This window comes from Sesamum indicum, linkage group LG10, assembly GCF_026168435.1.
Source record: "Sesamum indicum cultivar Baizhima isolate 11 linkage group LG10, ASM2616843v1, whole genome shotgun sequence".
Classification (NCBI taxonomy): Eukaryota; Viridiplantae; Streptophyta; class Magnoliopsida; order Lamiales; family Pedaliaceae; genus Sesamum; species Sesamum indicum.
Genome location: NC_142666.1, coordinates 6,152,435 through 6,170,361, shown reverse-complemented (window position 1 = coordinate 6,170,361; position 17,927 = coordinate 6,152,435). Strand labels below are relative to the sequence as shown.

General features: G+C 58.8%; 38 non-coding genes across 38 annotated transcripts; all 38 read left to right on the top strand.

The window, feature by feature from the left end:
• Positions 1 to 78: 78 nt before the first annotated feature.
• Positions 79 to 197, top strand: LOC148785666 (5S ribosomal RNA). The gene has a single exon (XR_016068352.1). It is a non-coding gene; the product is annotated as a 5S ribosomal RNA (ribosomal RNA).
• Positions 198 to 552: 355 nt separating this feature from the next.
• On the top strand, positions 553 to 671 carry LOC148785665 (5S ribosomal RNA). The gene has a single exon (XR_016068467.1). It is a non-coding gene; the product is annotated as a 5S ribosomal RNA (ribosomal RNA).
• A 355-nt stretch (positions 672 to 1,026) lies between these two features.
• Positions 1,027 to 1,145, top strand: LOC148785664 (5S ribosomal RNA). The gene has a single exon (XR_016068466.1). It is a non-coding gene; the product is annotated as a 5S ribosomal RNA (ribosomal RNA).
• Positions 1,146 to 1,500: 355 nt separating this feature from the next.
• LOC148785663 (5S ribosomal RNA) lies at positions 1,501 to 1,619 on the top strand. The gene has a single exon (XR_016061994.1). It is a non-coding gene; the product is annotated as a 5S ribosomal RNA (ribosomal RNA).
• Positions 1,620 to 1,974: 355 nt separating this feature from the next.
• Positions 1,975 to 2,093, top strand: LOC148785662 (5S ribosomal RNA). The gene has a single exon (XR_016062086.1). It is a non-coding gene; the product is annotated as a 5S ribosomal RNA (ribosomal RNA).
• Positions 2,094 to 2,448: 355 nt separating this feature from the next.
• LOC148785661 (5S ribosomal RNA) lies at positions 2,449 to 2,567 on the top strand. Its single transcript, XR_016068465.1, has one exon. It is a non-coding gene; the product is annotated as a 5S ribosomal RNA (ribosomal RNA).
• A 355-nt stretch (positions 2,568 to 2,922) lies between these two features.
• LOC148785660 (5S ribosomal RNA) lies at positions 2,923 to 3,041 on the top strand. Its single transcript, XR_016061993.1, has one exon. It is a non-coding gene; the product is annotated as a 5S ribosomal RNA (ribosomal RNA).
• A 355-nt stretch (positions 3,042 to 3,396) lies between these two features.
• Positions 3,397 to 3,515, top strand: LOC148785659 (5S ribosomal RNA). Its single transcript, XR_016062085.1, has one exon. It is a non-coding gene; the product is annotated as a 5S ribosomal RNA (ribosomal RNA).
• A 355-nt stretch (positions 3,516 to 3,870) lies between these two features.
• LOC148785658 (5S ribosomal RNA) lies at positions 3,871 to 3,989 on the top strand. Its single transcript, XR_016068464.1, has one exon. It is a non-coding gene; the product is annotated as a 5S ribosomal RNA (ribosomal RNA).
• Positions 3,990 to 4,344: 355 nt separating this feature from the next.
• Positions 4,345 to 4,463, top strand: LOC148785657 (5S ribosomal RNA). The gene has a single exon (XR_016061992.1). It is a non-coding gene; the product is annotated as a 5S ribosomal RNA (ribosomal RNA).
• Positions 4,464 to 4,818: 355 nt separating this feature from the next.
• On the top strand, positions 4,819 to 4,937 carry LOC148785656 (5S ribosomal RNA). Its single transcript, XR_016068463.1, has one exon. It is a non-coding gene; the product is annotated as a 5S ribosomal RNA (ribosomal RNA).
• A 355-nt stretch (positions 4,938 to 5,292) lies between these two features.
• On the top strand, positions 5,293 to 5,411 carry LOC148785655 (5S ribosomal RNA). The gene has a single exon (XR_016061991.1). It is a non-coding gene; the product is annotated as a 5S ribosomal RNA (ribosomal RNA).
• A 355-nt stretch (positions 5,412 to 5,766) lies between these two features.
• Positions 5,767 to 5,885, top strand: LOC148785654 (5S ribosomal RNA). Its single transcript, XR_016062084.1, has one exon. It is a non-coding gene; the product is annotated as a 5S ribosomal RNA (ribosomal RNA).
• A 355-nt stretch (positions 5,886 to 6,240) lies between these two features.
• Positions 6,241 to 6,359, top strand: LOC148785653 (5S ribosomal RNA). The gene has a single exon (XR_016068462.1). It is a non-coding gene; the product is annotated as a 5S ribosomal RNA (ribosomal RNA).
• Positions 6,360 to 6,714: 355 nt separating this feature from the next.
• Positions 6,715 to 6,833, top strand: LOC148785652 (5S ribosomal RNA). The gene has a single exon (XR_016061989.1). It is a non-coding gene; the product is annotated as a 5S ribosomal RNA (ribosomal RNA).
• Positions 6,834 to 7,188: 355 nt separating this feature from the next.
• LOC148785651 (5S ribosomal RNA) lies at positions 7,189 to 7,307 on the top strand. The gene has a single exon (XR_016068351.1). It is a non-coding gene; the product is annotated as a 5S ribosomal RNA (ribosomal RNA).
• A 355-nt stretch (positions 7,308 to 7,662) lies between these two features.
• Positions 7,663 to 7,781, top strand: LOC148785650 (5S ribosomal RNA). Its single transcript, XR_016068461.1, has one exon. It is a non-coding gene; the product is annotated as a 5S ribosomal RNA (ribosomal RNA).
• Positions 7,782 to 8,136: 355 nt separating this feature from the next.
• On the top strand, positions 8,137 to 8,255 carry LOC148785649 (5S ribosomal RNA). Its single transcript, XR_016068459.1, has one exon. It is a non-coding gene; the product is annotated as a 5S ribosomal RNA (ribosomal RNA).
• A 355-nt stretch (positions 8,256 to 8,610) lies between these two features.
• LOC148785648 (5S ribosomal RNA) lies at positions 8,611 to 8,729 on the top strand. The gene has a single exon (XR_016068350.1). It is a non-coding gene; the product is annotated as a 5S ribosomal RNA (ribosomal RNA).
• Positions 8,730 to 9,084: 355 nt separating this feature from the next.
• LOC148785647 (5S ribosomal RNA) lies at positions 9,085 to 9,203 on the top strand. The gene has a single exon (XR_016062118.1). It is a non-coding gene; the product is annotated as a 5S ribosomal RNA (ribosomal RNA).
• A 355-nt stretch (positions 9,204 to 9,558) lies between these two features.
• On the top strand, positions 9,559 to 9,677 carry LOC148785646 (5S ribosomal RNA). The gene has a single exon (XR_016068458.1). It is a non-coding gene; the product is annotated as a 5S ribosomal RNA (ribosomal RNA).
• Positions 9,678 to 10,032: 355 nt separating this feature from the next.
• Positions 10,033 to 10,151, top strand: LOC148785645 (5S ribosomal RNA). The gene has a single exon (XR_016068348.1). It is a non-coding gene; the product is annotated as a 5S ribosomal RNA (ribosomal RNA).
• Positions 10,152 to 10,506: 355 nt separating this feature from the next.
• Positions 10,507 to 10,625, top strand: LOC148785644 (5S ribosomal RNA). The gene has a single exon (XR_016062117.1). It is a non-coding gene; the product is annotated as a 5S ribosomal RNA (ribosomal RNA).
• A 355-nt stretch (positions 10,626 to 10,980) lies between these two features.
• On the top strand, positions 10,981 to 11,099 carry LOC148785643 (5S ribosomal RNA). Its single transcript, XR_016068457.1, has one exon. It is a non-coding gene; the product is annotated as a 5S ribosomal RNA (ribosomal RNA).
• Positions 11,100 to 11,454: 355 nt separating this feature from the next.
• On the top strand, positions 11,455 to 11,573 carry LOC148785642 (5S ribosomal RNA). The gene has a single exon (XR_016068456.1). It is a non-coding gene; the product is annotated as a 5S ribosomal RNA (ribosomal RNA).
• A 355-nt stretch (positions 11,574 to 11,928) lies between these two features.
• LOC148785641 (5S ribosomal RNA) lies at positions 11,929 to 12,047 on the top strand. The gene has a single exon (XR_016068102.1). It is a non-coding gene; the product is annotated as a 5S ribosomal RNA (ribosomal RNA).
• A 355-nt stretch (positions 12,048 to 12,402) lies between these two features.
• On the top strand, positions 12,403 to 12,521 carry LOC148785640 (5S ribosomal RNA). Its single transcript, XR_016062022.1, has one exon. It is a non-coding gene; the product is annotated as a 5S ribosomal RNA (ribosomal RNA).
• A 355-nt stretch (positions 12,522 to 12,876) lies between these two features.
• On the top strand, positions 12,877 to 12,995 carry LOC148785639 (5S ribosomal RNA). Its single transcript, XR_016062083.1, has one exon. It is a non-coding gene; the product is annotated as a 5S ribosomal RNA (ribosomal RNA).
• A 355-nt stretch (positions 12,996 to 13,350) lies between these two features.
• Positions 13,351 to 13,469, top strand: LOC148785638 (5S ribosomal RNA). Its single transcript, XR_016062233.1, has one exon. It is a non-coding gene; the product is annotated as a 5S ribosomal RNA (ribosomal RNA).
• A 355-nt stretch (positions 13,470 to 13,824) lies between these two features.
• Positions 13,825 to 13,943, top strand: LOC148785637 (5S ribosomal RNA). Its single transcript, XR_016068101.1, has one exon. It is a non-coding gene; the product is annotated as a 5S ribosomal RNA (ribosomal RNA).
• A 355-nt stretch (positions 13,944 to 14,298) lies between these two features.
• Positions 14,299 to 14,417, top strand: LOC148785636 (5S ribosomal RNA). The gene has a single exon (XR_016062021.1). It is a non-coding gene; the product is annotated as a 5S ribosomal RNA (ribosomal RNA).
• A 355-nt stretch (positions 14,418 to 14,772) lies between these two features.
• Positions 14,773 to 14,891, top strand: LOC148785635 (5S ribosomal RNA). The gene has a single exon (XR_016062082.1). It is a non-coding gene; the product is annotated as a 5S ribosomal RNA (ribosomal RNA).
• Positions 14,892 to 15,246: 355 nt separating this feature from the next.
• LOC148785634 (5S ribosomal RNA) lies at positions 15,247 to 15,365 on the top strand. Its single transcript, XR_016062232.1, has one exon. It is a non-coding gene; the product is annotated as a 5S ribosomal RNA (ribosomal RNA).
• A 355-nt stretch (positions 15,366 to 15,720) lies between these two features.
• On the top strand, positions 15,721 to 15,839 carry LOC148785633 (5S ribosomal RNA). The gene has a single exon (XR_016068455.1). It is a non-coding gene; the product is annotated as a 5S ribosomal RNA (ribosomal RNA).
• A 355-nt stretch (positions 15,840 to 16,194) lies between these two features.
• LOC148785632 (5S ribosomal RNA) lies at positions 16,195 to 16,313 on the top strand. The gene has a single exon (XR_016062081.1). It is a non-coding gene; the product is annotated as a 5S ribosomal RNA (ribosomal RNA).
• Positions 16,314 to 16,668: 355 nt separating this feature from the next.
• Positions 16,669 to 16,787, top strand: LOC148785631 (5S ribosomal RNA). Its single transcript, XR_016068328.1, has one exon. It is a non-coding gene; the product is annotated as a 5S ribosomal RNA (ribosomal RNA).
• A 355-nt stretch (positions 16,788 to 17,142) lies between these two features.
• On the top strand, positions 17,143 to 17,261 carry LOC148785630 (5S ribosomal RNA). Its single transcript, XR_016068454.1, has one exon. It is a non-coding gene; the product is annotated as a 5S ribosomal RNA (ribosomal RNA).
• A 355-nt stretch (positions 17,262 to 17,616) lies between these two features.
• On the top strand, positions 17,617 to 17,735 carry LOC148785629 (5S ribosomal RNA). Its single transcript, XR_016068453.1, has one exon. It is a non-coding gene; the product is annotated as a 5S ribosomal RNA (ribosomal RNA).
• The last annotated feature ends 192 nt before the right edge of the window (positions 17,736 to 17,927 follow it).

Sequence of the window (17,927 nt, the reverse complement as noted above, 5' to 3'; positions counted from 1 at the left end):
ACGCCCCCCGGAAGATTCGACGTCCCACCTGTCGCTCCGCTGCTAGAGCATAAAAGGTTAAAGCGCGCATATCTCAGCGGGTGCGATCATACCAGCACTAATGCACCGGATCCCATCAGAACTCCGAAGTTAAGCGTGTTTGGGCGAGAGTAGTACTAGGATGGGTGACCCCCTGGGAAGTCCTCGTGTTGCACCCCTTTTTGCGAACTGCTCCTCCCACCCGTCCAGCTTCCCGCTTTTTCTCGACCGTTCCGCGCACCCCAACCCCTGTATATCTCCCCATGAGACCCCACGGCCGACTCATCACGAATGCGGCCAACGATCGAAAACGCGCCGGAATCCACCGAAAACGGCGAAATTTGGGCCACGAAATGTGGCCCAACGGGGCAAGCCCAATTGTCCACGTCGTGGAGCTCGCGGCGAGCTTCGCGTGCATAGGCTGCTCGCGGCGTAGCTCCACCAGTGCGCAAAGTTACGCCCCCCGGAAGATTCGACGTCCCACCTGTCGCTCCGCTGCTAGAGCATAAAAGGTTAAAGCGCGCATATCTCAGCGTGTGCGATCATACCAGCACTAATGCACCGGATCCCATCAGAACTCCGAAGTTAAGCGTGCTTGGGCGAGAGTAGTACTAGGATGGGTGACCCCCTGGGAAGTCCTCGTGTTGCACCCCTTTTTGCGAACTGCTCCTCCCACCCGTCCAGCTTCCCGCTTTTTCTCGACCGTTCCGCGCACCCCAACCCCTGTATATCTCCCCATGAGACCCCACGGCCGACTCATCACGAATGCGGCCAACGATCGAAAACGCGCCGGAATCCACCGAAAACGGCGAAATTTGGGCCACGAAATGTGGCCCAACGGGGCAAGCCCAATTGTCCACGTCGTGGAGCTCGCGGCGAGCTTCGCGTGCATAGGCTGCTCGCGGCGTCGCTCCACCAGTGCGCAAAGTTACGCCCCCCGGAAGATTCGACGTCCCACCTGTCGCTCCGCTGCTAGAGCATAAAAGGTTAAAGCGCGCATATCTCATCGTGTGCGATCATACCAGCACTAATGCACCGGATCCCATCAGAACTCCGAAGTTAAGCGTGCTTGGGCGAGAGTAGTACTAGGATGGGTGACCCCCTGGGAAGTCCTCGTGTTGCACCCCTTTTTGCGAACTGCTCCTCCGACCCGTCCAGCTTCCTACTTTTTCTCGACCGTTCCGCACACCCCAACCCCTGTATATCTCCCCCTGAGACCCCACGGCCGACTCATCACGAATGCGGCCAACGATCGAAAACGCGCCGGAATCCACCGAAAACGGCGAAATTTGGGCCACGAAATGTGGCACAACGGGGTAAGCCCAGTTGTCCACGTCGTGGAGCTCGCGGCGAGCTTCGCGTGCATAGGCTGCTCGCGGCGTGGCTCCACCAGTGCGCAAAGTTACGCCCCCCGGAAGATTCGACGTCCCACCTGTCGCTCCGCTGCTAGAGCATAAAAGGTTAAAGCGCGCATATCTCAGCGGGTGCGATCATACCAGCACTAATGCACCGGATCCCATCAGAACTCCGAAGTTAAGCGTGCCTGGGCAAGAGTAGTACTAGGATGGGTGACCCCCTGGGAAGTCCTCGTGTTGCACCCCTTTTTGCGAAATGCTCCTCCGACCCGTCCAGCTTCCTGCTTTTTCTCGACCGTTCCGCACACCCCAACCCCTGTATATCTCCCCCTGAGACCCCACGGCCGACTCATCACGAATGCGGCCAACGATCGAAAACGCGCCGGAATCCACCGAAAACGGCGAAATTTGGGCCACGAAATGTGGCCCAACGGGGCAAGCCCAGTTGTCCACGTCGTGGAGCTCGCGGCGAGCTTCGCGTGCATAGGCTGCTCGCGGCGTAGCTCCACCAGTGCGCAAAGTTACGCCCCCCGGAAGATTCGACGTCCCACTTGTCGCTCCGCTGCTAGAGCATAAAAGGTTAAAGCGCGCATATCTCAGCGTGTGCGATCATACCAGCACTAATGCACCGGATCCCATCAGAACTCCGAAGTTAAGCGTGTTTGGGCGAGAGTAGTACTAGGATGGGTGACCCCCTGGGAAGTCCTCGTGTTGCACCCCTTTTTGCGAACTGCTCCTCCCACCCGTCCAGCTTCCCGCTTTTTCTCGACCGTTCCGCGCACCCCAACCCCTGTATATCTCCCCATGAGACCCCACGGCCGACTCATCACGAATGCGGCCAACGATCGAAAACGCGCCGGAATCCACCGAAAACGGCGAAATTTGGGCCACGAAATGTGGCCCAACGGGGCAAGCCCAATTGTCCACGTCGTGGAGCTCGCGGCGAGCTTCGCGTGCATAGGCTGCTCGCGGCGTCGCTCCACCAGTGCGCAAAGTTACGCCCCCCGGAAGATTCGACGTCCCACCTGTCGCTCCGCTGCTAGAGCATAAAAGGTTAAAGCGCGCATATCTCATCGTGTGCGATCATACCAGCACTAATGCACCGGATCCCATCAGAACTCCGAAGTTAAGCGTGCTTGGGCGAGAGTAGTACTAGGATGGGTGACCCCCTGGGAAGTCCTCGTGTTGCACCCCTTTTTGCGAACTGCTCCTCCGACCCGTCCAGCTTCCTACTTTTTCTCGACCGTTCCGCACACCCCAACCCCTGTATATCTCCCCCTGAGACCCCACGGCCGACTCATCACGAATGCGGCCAACGATCGAAAACGCGCCGGAATCCACCGAAAACGGCGAAATTTGGGCCACGAAATGTGGCACAACGGGGTAAGCCCAGTTGTCCACGTCGTGGAGCTCGCGGCGAGCTTCGCGTGCATAGGCTGCTCGCGGCGTGGCTCCACCAGTGCGCAAAGTTACGCCCCCCGGAAGATTCGACGTCCCACCTGTCGCTCCGCTGCTAGAGCATAAAAGGTTAAAGCGCGCATATCTCAGCGGGTGCGATCATACCAGCACTAATGCACCGGATCCCATCAGAACTCCGAAGTTAAGCGTGCCTGGGCAAGAGTAGTACTAGGATGGGTGACCCCCTGGGAAGTCCTCGTGTTGCACCCCTTTTTGCGAAATGCTCCTCCGACCCGTCCAGCTTCCTGCTTTTTCTCGACCGTTCCGCACACCCCAACCCCTGTATATCTCCCCCTGAGACCCCACGGCCGACTCATCACGAATGCGGCCAACGATCGAAAACGCGCCGGAATCCACCGAAAACGGCGAAATTTGGGCCACGAAATGTGGCCCAACGGGGCAAGCCCAGTTGTCCACGTCGTGGAGCTCGCGGCGAGCTTCGCGTGCATAGGCTGCTCGCGGCGTAGCTCCACCAGTGCGCAAAGTTACGCCCCCCGGAAGATTCGACGTCCCACTTGTCGCTCCGCTGCTAGAGCATAAAAGGTTAAAGCGCGCATATCTCAGCGTGTGCGATCATACCAGCACTAATGCACCGGATCCCATCAGAACTCCGAAGTTAAGCGTGTTTGGGCGAGAGTAGTACTAGGATGGGTGACCCCCTGGGAAGTCCTCGTGTTGCACCCCTTTTTGCGAACTGCTCCTCCCACCCGTCCAGCTTCCCGCTTTTTCTCGACCGTTCCGCGCACCCCAACCCCTGTATATCTCCCCATGAGACCCCACGGCCGACTCATCACGAATGCGGCCAACGATCGAAAACGCGCCGGAATCCACCGAAAACGGCGAAATTTGGGCCACGAAATGTGGCCCAACGGGGCAAGCCCAATTGTCCACGTCGTGGAGCTCGCGGCGAGCTTCGCGTGCATAGGCTGCTCGCGGCGTCGCTCCACCAGTGCGCAAAGTTACGCCCCCCGGAAGATTCGACGTCCCACCTGTCGCTCCGCTGCTAGAGCATAAAAGGTTAAAGCGCGCATATCTCATCGTGTGCGATCATACCAGCACTAATGCACCGGATCCCATCAGAACTCCGAAGTTAAGCGTGCTTGGGCGAGAGTAGTACTAGGATGGGTGACCCCCTGGGAAGTCCTCGTGTTGCACCCCTTTTTGCGAACTGCTCCTCCGACCCGTCCAGCTTCCTACTTTTTCTCGACCGTTCCGCACACCCCAACCCCTGTATATCTCCCCCTGAGACCCCACGGCCGACTCATCACGAATGCGGCCAACGATCGAAAACGCGCCGGAATCCACCGAAAACGGCGAAATTTGGGCCACGAAATGTGGCACAACGGGGTAAGCCCAGTTGTCCACGTCGTGGAGCTCGCGGCGAGCTTCGCGTGCATAGGCTGCTCGCGGCGTGGCTCTACCAGTGCGCAAAGTTATGCCCCCCGGAAGATTCGACGTCCCACCTGTCGCTCCGCTGCTAGAGCATAAAAGGTTAAAGCGCGCATATCTCAGCGGGTGCGATCATACCAGCACTAATGCACCGGATCCCATCAGAACTCCGAAGTTAAGCGTGCCTGGGCAAGAGTAGTACTAGGATGGGTGACCCCCTGGGAAGTCCTCGTGTTGCACCCCTTTTTGCGAACTGCTCCTCCCACCCGTCCAGCTTCCCGCTTTTTCTCGACCGTTCCGCGCACCCCAACCCCTGTATATCTCCCCATGAGACCCCACGGCCGACTCATCACGAATGCGGCCAACGATCGAAAACGCGCCGGAATCCACCGAAAACGGCGAAATTTGGGCCACGAAATGTGGCCCAACGGGGCAAGCCCAATTGTCCACGTCGTGGAGCTCGCGGCGAGCTTCGCGTGCATAGGCTGCTCGCGGCGTCGCTCCACCAGTGCGCAAAGTTACGCCCCCCGGAAGATTCGACGTCCCACCTGTCGCTCCGCTGCTAGAGCATAAAAGGTTAAAGCGCGCATATCTCATCGTGTGCGATCATACCAGCACTAATGCACCGGATCCCATCAGAACTCCGAAGTTAAGCGTGCTTGGGCGAGAGTAGTACTAGGATGGGTGACCCCCTGGGAAGTCCTCGTGTTGCACCCCTTTTTGCGAACTGCTCCTCCGACCCGTCCAGCTTCCTACTTTTTCTCGACCGTTCCGCACACCCCAACCCCTGTATATCTCCCCCTGAGACCCCACGGCCGACTCATCACGAATGCGGCCAACGATCGAAAACGCGCCGGAATCCACCGAAAACGGCGAAATTTGGGCCACGAAATGTGGCACAACGGGGTAAGCCCAGTTGTCCACGTCGTGGAGCTCGCGGCGAGCTTCGCGTGCATAGGCTGCTCGCGGCGTGGCTCCACCAGTGCGCAAAGTTACGCCCCCCGGAAGATTCGACGTCCCACCTGTCGCTCCGCTGCTAGAGCATAAAAGGTTAAAGCGCGCATATCTCAGCGGGTGCGATCATACCAGCACTAATGCACCGGATCCCATCAGAACTCCGAAGTTAAGCGTGCCTGGGCAAGAGTAGTACTAGGATGGGTGACCCCCTGGGAAGTCCTCGTGTTGCACCCCTTTTTGCGAAATGCTCCTCCGACCCGTCCAGCTTCCTGCTTTTTCTCGACCGTTCCGCACACCCCAACCCCTGTATATCTCCCCCTGAGACCCCACGGCCGACTCATCACGAATGCGGCCAACGATCGAAAACGCGCCGGAATCCACCGAAAACGGCGAAATTTGGGCCACGAAATGTGGCCCAACGGGGCAAGCCCAGTTGTCCACGTCGTGGAGCTCGCGGCGAGCTTCGCGTGCATAGGCTGCTCGCGGCGTAGCTCCACCAGTGCGCAAAGTTACGCCCCCCGGAAGATTCGACGTCCCACTTGTCGCTCCGCTGCTAGAGCATAAAAGGTTAAAGCGCGCATATCTCAGCGTGTGCGATCATACCAGCACTAATGCACCGGATCCCATCAGAACTCCGAAGTTAAGCGTGTTTGGGCGAGAGTAGTACTAGGATGGGTGACCCCCTGGGAAGTCCTCGTGTTGCACCCCTTTTTGCGAACTGCTCCTCCCACCCGTCCAGCTTCCCGCTTTTTCTCGACCGTTCCGCGCACCCCAACCCCTGTATATCTCCCCATGAGACCCCACGGCCGACTCATCACGAATGCGGCCAACGATCGAAAACGCGCCGGAATCCACCGAAAACGGCGAAATTTGGGCCACGAAATGTGGCCCAACGGGGCAAGCCCAATTGTCCACGTCGTGGAGCTCGCGGCGAGCTTCGCGTGCATAGGCTGCTCGCGGCGTCGCTCCACCAGTGCGCAAAGTTACGCCCCCCGGAAGATTCGACGTCCCACCTGTCGCTCCGCTGCTAGAGCATAAAAGGTTAAAGCGCGCATATCTCATCGTGTGCGATCATACCAGCACTAATGCACCGGATCCCATCAGAACTCCGAAGTTAAGCGTGCTTGGGCGAGAGTAGTACTAGGATGGGTGACCCCCTGGGAAGTCCTCGTGTTGCACCCCTTTTTGCGAACTGCTCCTCCGACCCGTCCAGCTTCCTACTTTTTCTCGACCGTTCCGCACACCCCAACCCCTGTATATCTCCCCCTGAGACCCCACGGCCGACTCATCACGAATGCGGCCAACGATCGAAAACGCGCCGGAATCCACCGAAAACGGCGAAATTTGGGCCACGAAATGTGGCACAACGGGGTAAGCCCAGTTGTCCACGTCGTGGAGCTCGCGGCGAGCTTCGCGTGCATAGGCTGCTCGCGGCGTGGCTCCACCAGTGCGCAAAGTTATGCCCCCCGGAAGATTCGACGTCCCACCTGTCGCTCCGCTGCTAGAGCATAAAAGGTTAAAGCGCGCATATCTCAGCGGGTGCGATCATACCAGCACTAATGCACCGGATCCCATCAGAACTCCGAAGTTAAGCGTGCCTGGGCAAGAGTAGTACTAGGATGGGTGACCCCCTGGGAAGTCCTCGTGTTGCACCCCTTTTTGCGAAATGCTCCTCCGACCCGTCCAGCTTCCTGCTTTTTCTCGACCGTTCCGCACACCCCAACCCCTGTATATCTCCCCCTGAGACCCCACGGCCGACTCATCACGAATGCGGCCAACGATCGAAAACGCGCCGGAATCCACCGAAAACGGCGAAATTTGGGCCACGAAATGTGGCCCAACGGGGCAAGCCCAGTTGTCCACGTCGTGGAGCTCGCGGCGAGCTTCGCGTGCATAGGCTGCTCGCGGCGTAGCTCCACCAGTGCGCAAAGTTACGCCCCCCGGAAGATTCGACGTCCCACCTGTCGCTCCGCTGCTAGAGCATAAAAGGTTAAAGCGCGCATATCTCAGCGGGTGCGATCATACCAGCACTAATGCACCGGATCCCATCAGAACTCCGAAGTTAAGCGTGTTTGGGCGAGAGTAGTACTAGGATGGGTGACCCCCTGGGAAGTCCTCGTGTTGCACCCCTTTTTGCGAACTGCTCCTCCCACCCGTCCAGCTTCCCGCTTTTTCTCGACCGTTCCGCGCACCCCAACCCCTGTATATCTCCCCATGAGACCCCACGGCCGACTCATCACGAATGCGGCCAACGATCGAAAACGCGCCGGAATCCACCGAAAACGGCGAAATTTGGGCCACGAAATGTGGCCCAACGGGGCAAGCCCAATTGTCCACGTCGTGGAGCTCGCGGCGAGCTTCGCGTGCATAGGCTGCTCGCGGCGTAGCTCCACCAGTGCGCAAAGTTACGCCCCCCGGAAGATTCGACGTCCCACCTGTCGCTCCGCTGCTAGAGCATAAAAGGTTAAAGCGCGCATATCTCAGCGTGTGCGATCATACCAGCACTAATGCACCGGATCCCATCAGAACTCCGAAGTTAAGCGTGCTTGGGCGAGAGTAGTACTAGGATGGGTGACCCCCTGGGAAGTCCTCGTGTTGCACCCCTTTTTGCGAACTGCTCCTCCCACCCGTCCAGCTTCCCGCTTTTTCTCGACCGTTCCGCGCACCCCAACCCCTGTATATCTCCCCATGAGACCCCACGGCCGACTCATCACGAATGCGGCCAACGATCGAAAACGCGCCGGAATCCACCGAAAACGGCGAAATTTGGGCCACGAAATGTGGCCCAACGGGGCAAGCCCAATTGTCCACGTCGTGGAGCTCGCGGCGAGCTTCGCGTGCATAGGCTGCTCGCGGCGTCGCTCCACCAGTGCGCAAAGTTACGCCCCCCGGAAGATTCGACGTCCCACCTGTCGCTCCGCTGCTAGAGCATAAAAGGTTAAAGCGCGCATATCTCATCGTGTGCGATCATACCAGCACTAATGCACCGGATCCCATCAGAACTCCGAAGTTAAGCGTGCTTGGGCGAGAGTAGTACTAGGATGGGTGACCCCCTGGGAAGTCCTCGTGTTGCACCCCTTTTTGCGAACTGCTCCTCCGACCCGTCCAGCTTCCTACTTTTTCTCGACCGTTCCGCACACCCCAACCCCTGTATATCTCCCCCTGAGACCCCACGGCCGACTCATCACGAATGCGGCCAACGATCGAAAACGCGCCGGAATCCACCGAAAACGGCGAAATTTGGGCCACGAAATGTGGCACAACGGGGTAAGCCCAGTTGTCCACGTCGTGGAGCTCGCGGCGAGCTTCGCGTGCATAGGCTGCTCGCGGCGTGGCTCCACCAGTGCGCAAAGTTACGCCCCCCGGAAGATTCGACGTCCCACCTGTCGCTCCGCTGCTAGAGCATAAAAGGTTAAAGCGCGCATATCTCAGCGGGTGCGATCATACCAGCACTAATGCACCGGATCCCATCAGAACTCCGAAGTTAAGCGTGTTTGGGCGAGAGTAGTACTAGGATGGGTGACCCCCTGGGAAGTCCTCGTGTTGCACCCCTTTTTGCGAAATGCTCCTCCGACCCGTCCAGCTTCCTGCTTTTTCTCGACCGTTCCGCACACCCCAACCCCTGTATATCTCCCCCTGAGACCCCACGGCCGACTCATCACGAATGCGGCCAACGATCGAAAACGCGCCGGAATCCACCGAAAACGGCGAAATTTGGGCCACGAAATGTGGCCCAACGGGGCAAGCCCAGTTGTCCACGTCGTGGAGCTCGCGGCGAGCTTCGCGTGCATAGGCTCCTCGCAGCGTAGCTCCACCAGTGCGCAAAGTTACGCCCCCCGGAAGATTCGACGTCCCACCTGTCGCTCCGCTGCTAGAGCATAAAAGGTTAAAGCGCGCATATCTCATCGTGTGCGATCATACCAGCACTAATGCACCGGATCCCATCAGAACTCTGAAGTTAAGCGTGCTTGGGCGAGAGTAGTACTAGGATGGGTGACCCCCTGGGAAGTCCTCGTGTTGCACCCCTTTTTGCGAAATGCTCCTCCGACCCGTCCAGCTTCCTACTTTTTCTCGACCGTTCCGCACACCCCAACCCCTGTATATCTCCCCATGAGACCCCACGGCCGACTCATCACGAATGCGGCCAACGATCGAAAACGCGCCGGAATCCACCGAAAACGGCGAAATTTGGGCCACGAAATGTGGCCCAACGGGGCAAGCCCAATTGTCCACGTCGTGGAGCTCGCGGCGAGCTTCGCGTGCATAGGCTGCTCGCGGCGTCGCTCCACCAGTGCGCAAAGTTACGCCCCCCGGAAGATTCGACGTCCCACCTGTCGCTCCGCTGCTAGAGCATAAAAGGTTAAAGCGCGCATATCTCAGCGTGTGCGATCATACCAGCACTAATGCACCGGATCCCATCAGAACTCCGAAGTTAAGCGTGCTTGGGCGAGAGTAGTACTAGGATGGGTGACCCCCTGGGAAGTCCTCGTGTTGCACCCCTTTTTGCGAACTGCTCCTCCGACCCGTCCAGCTTCCTACTTTTTCTCGACCGTTCCGCACACCCCAACCCCTGTATATCTCCCCCTGAGACCCCACGGCCGACTCATCACGAATGCGGCCAACGATCGAAAACGCGCCGGAATCCACCGAAAACGGCGAAATTTGGGCCACGAAATGTGGCACAACGGGGTAAGCCCAGTTGTCCACGTCGTGGAGCTCGCGGCGAGCTTCGCGTGCATAGGCTGCTCGCGGCGTGGCTCCACCAGTGCGCAAAGTTACGCCCCCCGGAAGATTCGACGTCCCACCTGTCGCTCCGCTGCTAGAGCATAAAAGGTTAAAGCGCGCATATCTCAGCGGGTGCGATCATACCAGCACTAATGCACCGGATCCCATCAGAACTCCGAAGTTAAGCGTGTTTGGGCGAGAGTAGTACTAGGATGGGTGACCCCCTGGGAAGTCCTCGTGTTGCACCCCTTTTTGCGAAATGCTCCTCCGACCCGTCCAGCTTCCTGCTTTTTCTCGACCGTTCCGCACACCCCAACCCCTGTATATCTCCCCCTGAGACCCCACGGCCGACTCATCACGAATGCGGCCAACGATCGAAAACGCGCCGGAATCCACCGAAAACGGCGAAATTTGGGCCACGAAATGTGGCCCAACGGGGCAAGCCCAGTTGTCCACGTCGTGGAGCTCGCGGCGAGCTTCGCGTGCATAGGCTCCTCGCAGCGTAGCTCCACCAGTGCGCAAAGTTACGCCCCCCGGAAGATTCGACGTCCCACCTGTCGCTCCGCTGCTAGAGCATAAAAGGTTAAAGCGCGCATATCTCATCGTGTGCGATCATACCAGCACTAATGCACCGGATCCCATCAGAACTCTGAAGTTAAGCGTGCTTGGGCGAGAGTAGTACTAGGATGGGTGACCCCCTGGGAAGTCCTCGTGTTGCACCCCTTTTTGCGAAATGCTCCTCCGACCCGTCCAGCTTCCTACTTTTTCTCGACCGTTCCGCACACCCCAACCCCTGTATATCTCCCCATGAGACCCCACGGCCGACTCATCACGAATGCGGCCAACGATCGAAAACGCGCCGGAATCCACCGAAAACGGCGAAATTTGGGCCACGAAATGTGGCCCAACGGGGCAAGCCCAATTGTCCACGTCGTGGAGCTCGCGGCGAGCTTCGCGTGCATAGGCTGCTCGCGGCGTCGCTCCACCAGTGCGCAAAGTTACGCCCCCCGGAAGATTCGACGTCCCACCTGTCGCTCCGCTGCTAGAGCATAAAAGGTTAAAGCGCGCATATCTCAGCGTGTGCGATCATACCAGCACTAATGCACCGGATCCCATCAGAACTCCGAAGTTAAGCGTGCTTGGGCGAGAGTAGTACTAGGATGGGTGACCCCCTGGGAAGTCCTCGTGTTGCACCCCTTTTTGCGAACTGCTCCTCCCACCCGTCCAGCTTCCCGCTTTTTCTCGACCGTTCCGCGCACCCCAACCCCTGTATATCTCCCCATGAGACCCCACGGCCGACTCATCACGAATGCGGCCAATGATCGAAAACGCGCCGGAATCCACCGAAAACGGCGAAATTTGGGCCACGAAATGTGGCCCAACGGGGCAAGCCCAGTTGACCACGTCGTGGAGCTCGCGGCGAGCTTCGCGTGCATAGGCTGCTCGCGGCGTGGCTCCACCAGTGCGCAAAGTTACGCCCCCCGGAAGATTCGACGTCCCACCTGTCGCTCCGCTGCTAGAGCATAAAAGGTTAAAGCGCGCATATCTCAGCGTGTGCGATCATACCAGCACTAATGCACCGGATCCCATCAGAACTCCGAAGTTAAGCGTGCTTGGGCGAGAGTAGTACTAGGATGGGTGACCCCCTGGGAAGTCCTCGTGTTGCACCCCTTTTTGCGAAATGCTCCTCCGACCCGTCCAGCTTCCTACTTTTTCTCGACCGTTCCGCACACCCCAACCCCTGTATATCTCCCCCTGAGACCCCACGGCCGACTCATCACGAATGCGGCCAACGATCGAAAACGCGCCGGAATCCACCGAAAACGGCGAAATTTGGGCCACGAAATGTGGCCCAACGGGGCAAGCCCAGTTGTCCACGTCGTGGAGCTCGCGGCGAGCTTCGCGTGCATAGGCTGCTCGCGGCGTAGCTCCACCAGTGCGCAAAGTTACGCCCCCCGGAAGATTCGACGTCCCACCTGTCGCTCCGCTGCCAGAGCATAAAAGGTTAAAGCGCGCATATCTCAGCGGGTGCGATCATACCAGCACTAATGCACCGGATCCCATCAGAACTCCGAAGTTAAGCGTGCCTGGGCGAGAGTAGTACTAGGATGGGTGACCCCTTGGGAAGTCCTCGTGTTGCACCCCTTTTTGCGAAATGCTCCTCCGACCCGTCCAGCTTCCTGCTTTTTCTCGACCGTTCCGCGCACCCCAACCCCTGTATATCTCCCCATGAGACCCCACGGCCGACTCATCACGAATGCGGCCAACGATCGAAAACGCGCCGGAATCCACCGAAAACGGCGAAATTTGGGCCACGAAATGTGGCCCAACGGGGCAAGCCCAGTTGTCCACGTCGTGGAGCTCGCGGCGAGCTTCGCGTGCATAGGCTGCTCGCGGCGTAGCTCCACCAGTGCGCAAAGTTACGCCCCCCGGAAGATTCGACGTCCCACCTGTCGCTCCGCTGCCAGAGCATAAAAGGTTAAAGCGCGCATATCTCAGCGGGTGCGATCATACCAGCACTAATGCACCGGATCCCATCAGAACTCCGAAGTCAAGCGTGCTTGGGCGAGAGTAGTACTAGGATGGGTGACCCCCTGGGAAGTCTTCGTGTTGCACCCCTTTTTGCGAACTGCTCCTCCCACCCGTCCAGCTTCCTGCTTTTTCTCGACCGTTCCGCGCACCCCAACCCCTGTATATCTCCCCATGAGACCCCACGGCCGACTCATCACGAATGCGGCCAACGATCGAAAACGCGCCGGAATCCACCGAAAACGGCGAAATTTGGGCCACGAAATGTGGCCCAACGGGGCAAGCCCAGTTGTCCACGTCGTGGAGCTCGCGGCGAGCTTCGCGTGCATAGGCTGCTCGCGGCGTAGCTCCACCAGTGCGCAAAGTTACGCCCCCCGGAAGATTCGACGTCCCACCTGTCGCTCCGCTGCTAGAGCATAAAAGGTTAAAGCGCGCATATCTCAGCGTGTGCGATCATACCAGCACTAATGCACCGGATCCCATCAGAACTCCGAAGTTAAGCGTGTTTGGGCGAGAGTAGTACTAGGATGGGTGACCCCCTGGGAAGTCCTCGTGTTGCACCCCTTTTTGCGAACTGCTCCTCCCACCCGTCCAGCTTCCCGCTTTTTCTCGACCGTTCCGCGCACCCCAACCCCTGTATATCTCCCCATGAGACCCCACGGCCGACTCATCACGAATGCGGCCAACGATCGAAAACGCGCCGGAATCCACCGAAAACGGCGAAATTTGGGCCACGAAATGTGGCCCAACGGGGCAAGCCCAATTGTCCACGTCGTGGAGCTCGCGGCGAGCTTCGCGTGCATAGGCTGCTCGCGGCGTAGCTCCACCAGTGCGCAAAGTTACGCCCCCCGGAAGATTCGACGTCCCACCTGTCGCTCCGCTGCCAGAGCATAAAAGGTTAAAGCGCGCATATCTCAGCGGGTGCGATCATACCAGCACTAATGCACCGGATCCCATCAGAACTCCGAAGTCAAGCGTGCTTGGGCGAGAGTAGTACTAGGATGGGTGACCCCCTGGGAAGTCCTCAGGTTGCACCCCTTTTTGCGAAATGCTCCTCCGACCCGTCCAGCTTCCTACTTTTTCTCGACCGTTCCGCACACCCCAACCCCTGTATATCTCCCCATGAGACCCCACGGCCGACTCATCACGAATGCGGCCAACGATCGAAAACGCGCCGGAATCCACCGAAAACGGCGAAATTTGGGCCACGAAATGTGGCCCAACGGGGCAAGCCCAATTGTCCACGTCGTGGAGCTCGCGGCGAGCTTCGCGTGCATAGGCTGCTCGCGGCGTAGCTCCACCAGTGCGCAAAGTTACGCCCCCCGGAAGATTCGACGTCCCACCTGTCGCTCCGCTGCCAGAGCATAAAAGGTTAAAGCGCGCATATCTCAGCGGGTGCGATCATACCAGCACTAATGCACCGGATCCCATCAGAACTCCGAAGTTAAGCGTGCCTGGGCGAGAGTAGTACTAGGATGGGTGACCCCTTGGGAAGTCCTCGTGTTGCACCCCTTTTTGCGAAATGCTCCTCCGACCCGTCCAGCTTCCTGCTTTTTCTCGACCGTTCCGCGCACCCCAACCCCTGTATATCTCCCCATGAGACCCCACGGCCGACTCATCACGAATGCGGCCAACGATCGAAAACGCGCCGGAATCCACCGAAAACGGCGAAATTTGGGCCACGAAATGTGGCCCAACGGGGCAAGCCCAGTTGTCCACGTCGTGGAGCTCGCGGCGAGCTTCGCGTGCATAGGCTGCTCGCGGCGTAGCTCCACCAGTGCGCAAAGTTACGCCCCCCGGAAGATTCGACGTCCCACCTGTCGCTCCGCTGCCAGAGCATAAAAGGTTAAAGCGCGCATATCTCAGCGGGTGCGATCATACCAGCACTAATGCACCGGATCCCATCAGAACTCCGAAGTCAAGCGTGCTTGGGCGAGAGTAGTACTAGGATGGGTGACCCCCTGGGAAGTCTTCGTGTTGCACCCCTTTTTGCGAACTGCTCCTCCCACCCGTCCAGCTTCCTGCTTTTTCTCGACCGTTCCGCGCACCCCAACCCCTGTATATCTCCCCATGAGACCCCACGGCCGACTCATCACGAATGCGGCCAACGATCGAAAACGCGCCGGAATCCACCGAAAACGGCGAAATTTGGGCCACGAAATGTGGCCCAACGGGGCAAGCCCAGTTGTCCACGTCGTGGAGCTCGCGGCGAGCTTCGCGTGCATAGGCTGCTCGCGGCGTAGCTCCACCAGTGCGCAAAGTTACGCCCCCCGGAAGATTCGACGTCCCACCTGTCGCTCCGCTGCTAGAGCATAAAAGGTTAAAGCGCGCATATCTCAGCGTGTGCGATCATACCAGCACTAATGCACCGGATCCCATCAGAACTCCGAAGTTAAGCGTGTTTGGGCGAGAGTAGTACTAGGATGGGTGACCCCCTGGGAAGTCCTCGTGTTGCACCCCTTTTTGCGAACTGCTCCTCCCACCCGTCCAGCTTCCCGCTTTTTCTCGACCGTTCCGCGCACCCCAACCCCTGTATATCTCCCCATGAGACCCCACGGCCGACTCATCACGAATGCGGCCAACGATCGAAAACGCGCCGGAATCCACCGAAAACGGCGAAATTTGGGCCACGAAATGTGGCCCAACGGGGCAAGCCCAATTGTCCACGTCGTGGAGCTCGCGGCGAGCTTCGCGTGCATAGGCTGCTCGCGGCGTAGCTCCACCAGTGCGCAAAGTTACGCCCCCCGGAAGATTCGACGTCCCACCTGTCGCTCCGCTGCCAGAGCATAAAAGGTTAAAGCGCGCATATCTCAGCGGGTGCGATCATACCAGCACTAATGCACCGGATCCCATCAGAACTCCGAAGTCAAGCGTGCTTGGGCGAGAGTAGTACTAGGATGGGTGACCCCCTGGGAAGTCCTCAGGTTGCACCCCTTTTTGCGAAATGCTCCTCCGACCCGTCCAGCTTCCTACTTTTTCTCGACCGTTCCGCACACCCCAACCCCTGTATATCTCCCCATGAGACCCCACGGCCGACTCATCACGAATGCGGCCAACGATCGAAAACGCGCCGGAATCCACCGAAAACGGCGAAATTTGGGCCACGAAATGTGGCCCAACGGGGCAAGCCCAATTGTCCACGTCGTGGAGCTCGCGGCGAGCTTCGCGTGCATAGGCTGCTCGCGGCGTCGCTCCACCAGTGCGCAAAGTTACGCCCCCCGGAAGATTCGACGTCCCACCTGTCGCTCCGCTGCTAGAGCATAAAAGGTTAAAGCGCGCATATCTCATCGTGTGCGATCATACCAGCACTAATGCACCGGATCCCATCAGAACTCCGAAGTTAAGCGTGCTTGGGCGAGAGTAGTACTAGGATGGGTGACCCCCTGGGAAGTCCTCGTGTTGCACCCCTTTTTGCGAAATGCTCCTCCGACCCGTCCAGCTTCCCGCTTTTTCTCGACCGTTCCGCGCACCCCAACCCCTGTATATCTCCCCATGAGACCCCACGGCCGACTCATCACGAATGCGGCCAACGATCGAAAACGCGCCGGAATCCACCGAAAACGGCGAAATTTGGGCCACGAAATGTGGCCCAACGGGGCAAGCCCAGTTGTCCACGTCGTGGAGCTCGCGGCGAGCTTCGCGTGCATAGGCTGCTCGCGGCGTAGCTCCACCAGTGCGCAAAGTTACGCCCCCCGGAAGATTCGACGTCCCACCTGTCGCTCCGCTGCTAGAGCATAAAAGGTTAAAGCGCGCATATCTCAGCGTGTGCGATCATACCAGCACTAATGCACCGGATCCCATCAGAACTCCGAAGTTAAGCGTGTTTGGGCGAGAGTAGTACTAGGATGGGTGACCCCCTGGGAAGTCCTCGTGTTGCACCCCTTTTTGCGAACTGCTCCTCCCACCCGTCCAGCTTCCCGCTTTTTCTCGACCGTTCCGCGCACCCCAACCCCTGTATATCTCCCCATGAGACCCCACGGCCGACTCATCACGAATGCGGCCAACGATCGAAAACGCGCCGGAATCCACCGAAAACGGCGAAATTTGGGCCACGAAATGTGGCCCAACGGGGCAAGCCCAATTGTCCACGTCGTGGAGCTCGCGGCGAGCTTCGCGTGCATAGGCTGCTCGCGGCGTAGCTCCACCAGTGCGCAAAGTTACGCCCCCCGGAAGATTCGACGTCCCACCTGTCGCTCCGCTGCCAGAGCATAAAAGGTTAAAGCGCGCATATCTCAGCGGGTGCGATCATACCAGCACTAATGCACCGGATCCCATCAGAACTCCGAAGTCAAGCGTGCTTGGGCGAGAGTAGTACTAGGATGGGTGACCCCCTGGGAAGTCCTCGTGTTGCACCCCTTTTTGCGAAATGCTCCTCCGACCCGTCCAGCTTCCTACTTTTTCTCGACCGTTCCGCACACCCCAACCCCTGTATATCTCCCCATGAGACCCCACGGCCGACTCATCACGAATGCGGCCAACGATCGAAAACGCGCCGGAATCCACCGAAAACGGCGAAATTTGGGCCACGAAATGTGGCCCAACGGGGCAAGCCCAATTGTCCACGTCGTGGAGCTCGCGGCGAGCTTCGCGTGCATAGGCTGCTCGCGGCGTCGCTCCACCAGTGCGCAAAGTTACGCCCCCCGGAAGATTCGACGTCCCACCTGTCGCTCCGCTGCTAGAGCATAAAAGGTTAAAGCGCGCATATCTCATCGTGTGCGATCATACCAGCACTAATGCACCGGATCCCATCAGAACTCCGAAGTTAAGCGTGCTTGGGCGAGAGTAGTACTAGGATGGGTGACCCCCTGGGAAGTCCTCGTGTTGCACCCCTTTTTGCGAAATGCTCCTCCGACCCGTCCAGCTTCCCGCTTTTTCTCGACCGTTCCGCGCACCCCAACCCCTGTATATCTCCCCATGAGACCCCACGGCCGACTCATCACGAATGCGGCCAACGATCGAAAACGCGCCGGAATCCACCGAAAACGGCGAAATTTGGGCCACGAAATGTGGCCCAACGGGGCAAGCCCAATTGTCCACGTCGTGGAGCTCGCGGCGAGCTTCGCGTGCATAGGCTGCTCGCGGCGTCGCTCCACCAGTGCGCAAAGTTACGCCCCCCGGAAGATTCGACGTCCCACCTGTCGCTCCGCTGCTAGAGCATAAAAGGTTAAAGCGCGCATATCTCATCGTGTGCGATCATACCAGCACTAATGCACCGGATCCCATCAGAACTCCGAAGTTAAGCGTGCTTGGGCGAGAGTAGTACTAGGATGGGTGACCCCCTGGGAAGTCCTCGTGTTGCACCCCTTTTTGCGAAATGCTCCTCCGACCCGTCCAGCTTCCCGCTTTTTCTCGACCGTTCCGCGCACCCCAACCCCTGTATATCTCCCCATGAGACCCCACGGCCGACTCATCACGAATGCGGCCAACGATCGAAAACGCGCCGGAATCCACCGAAAACGGCGAAATTTGGGCCACGAAATGTGGCCCAACGGGGCA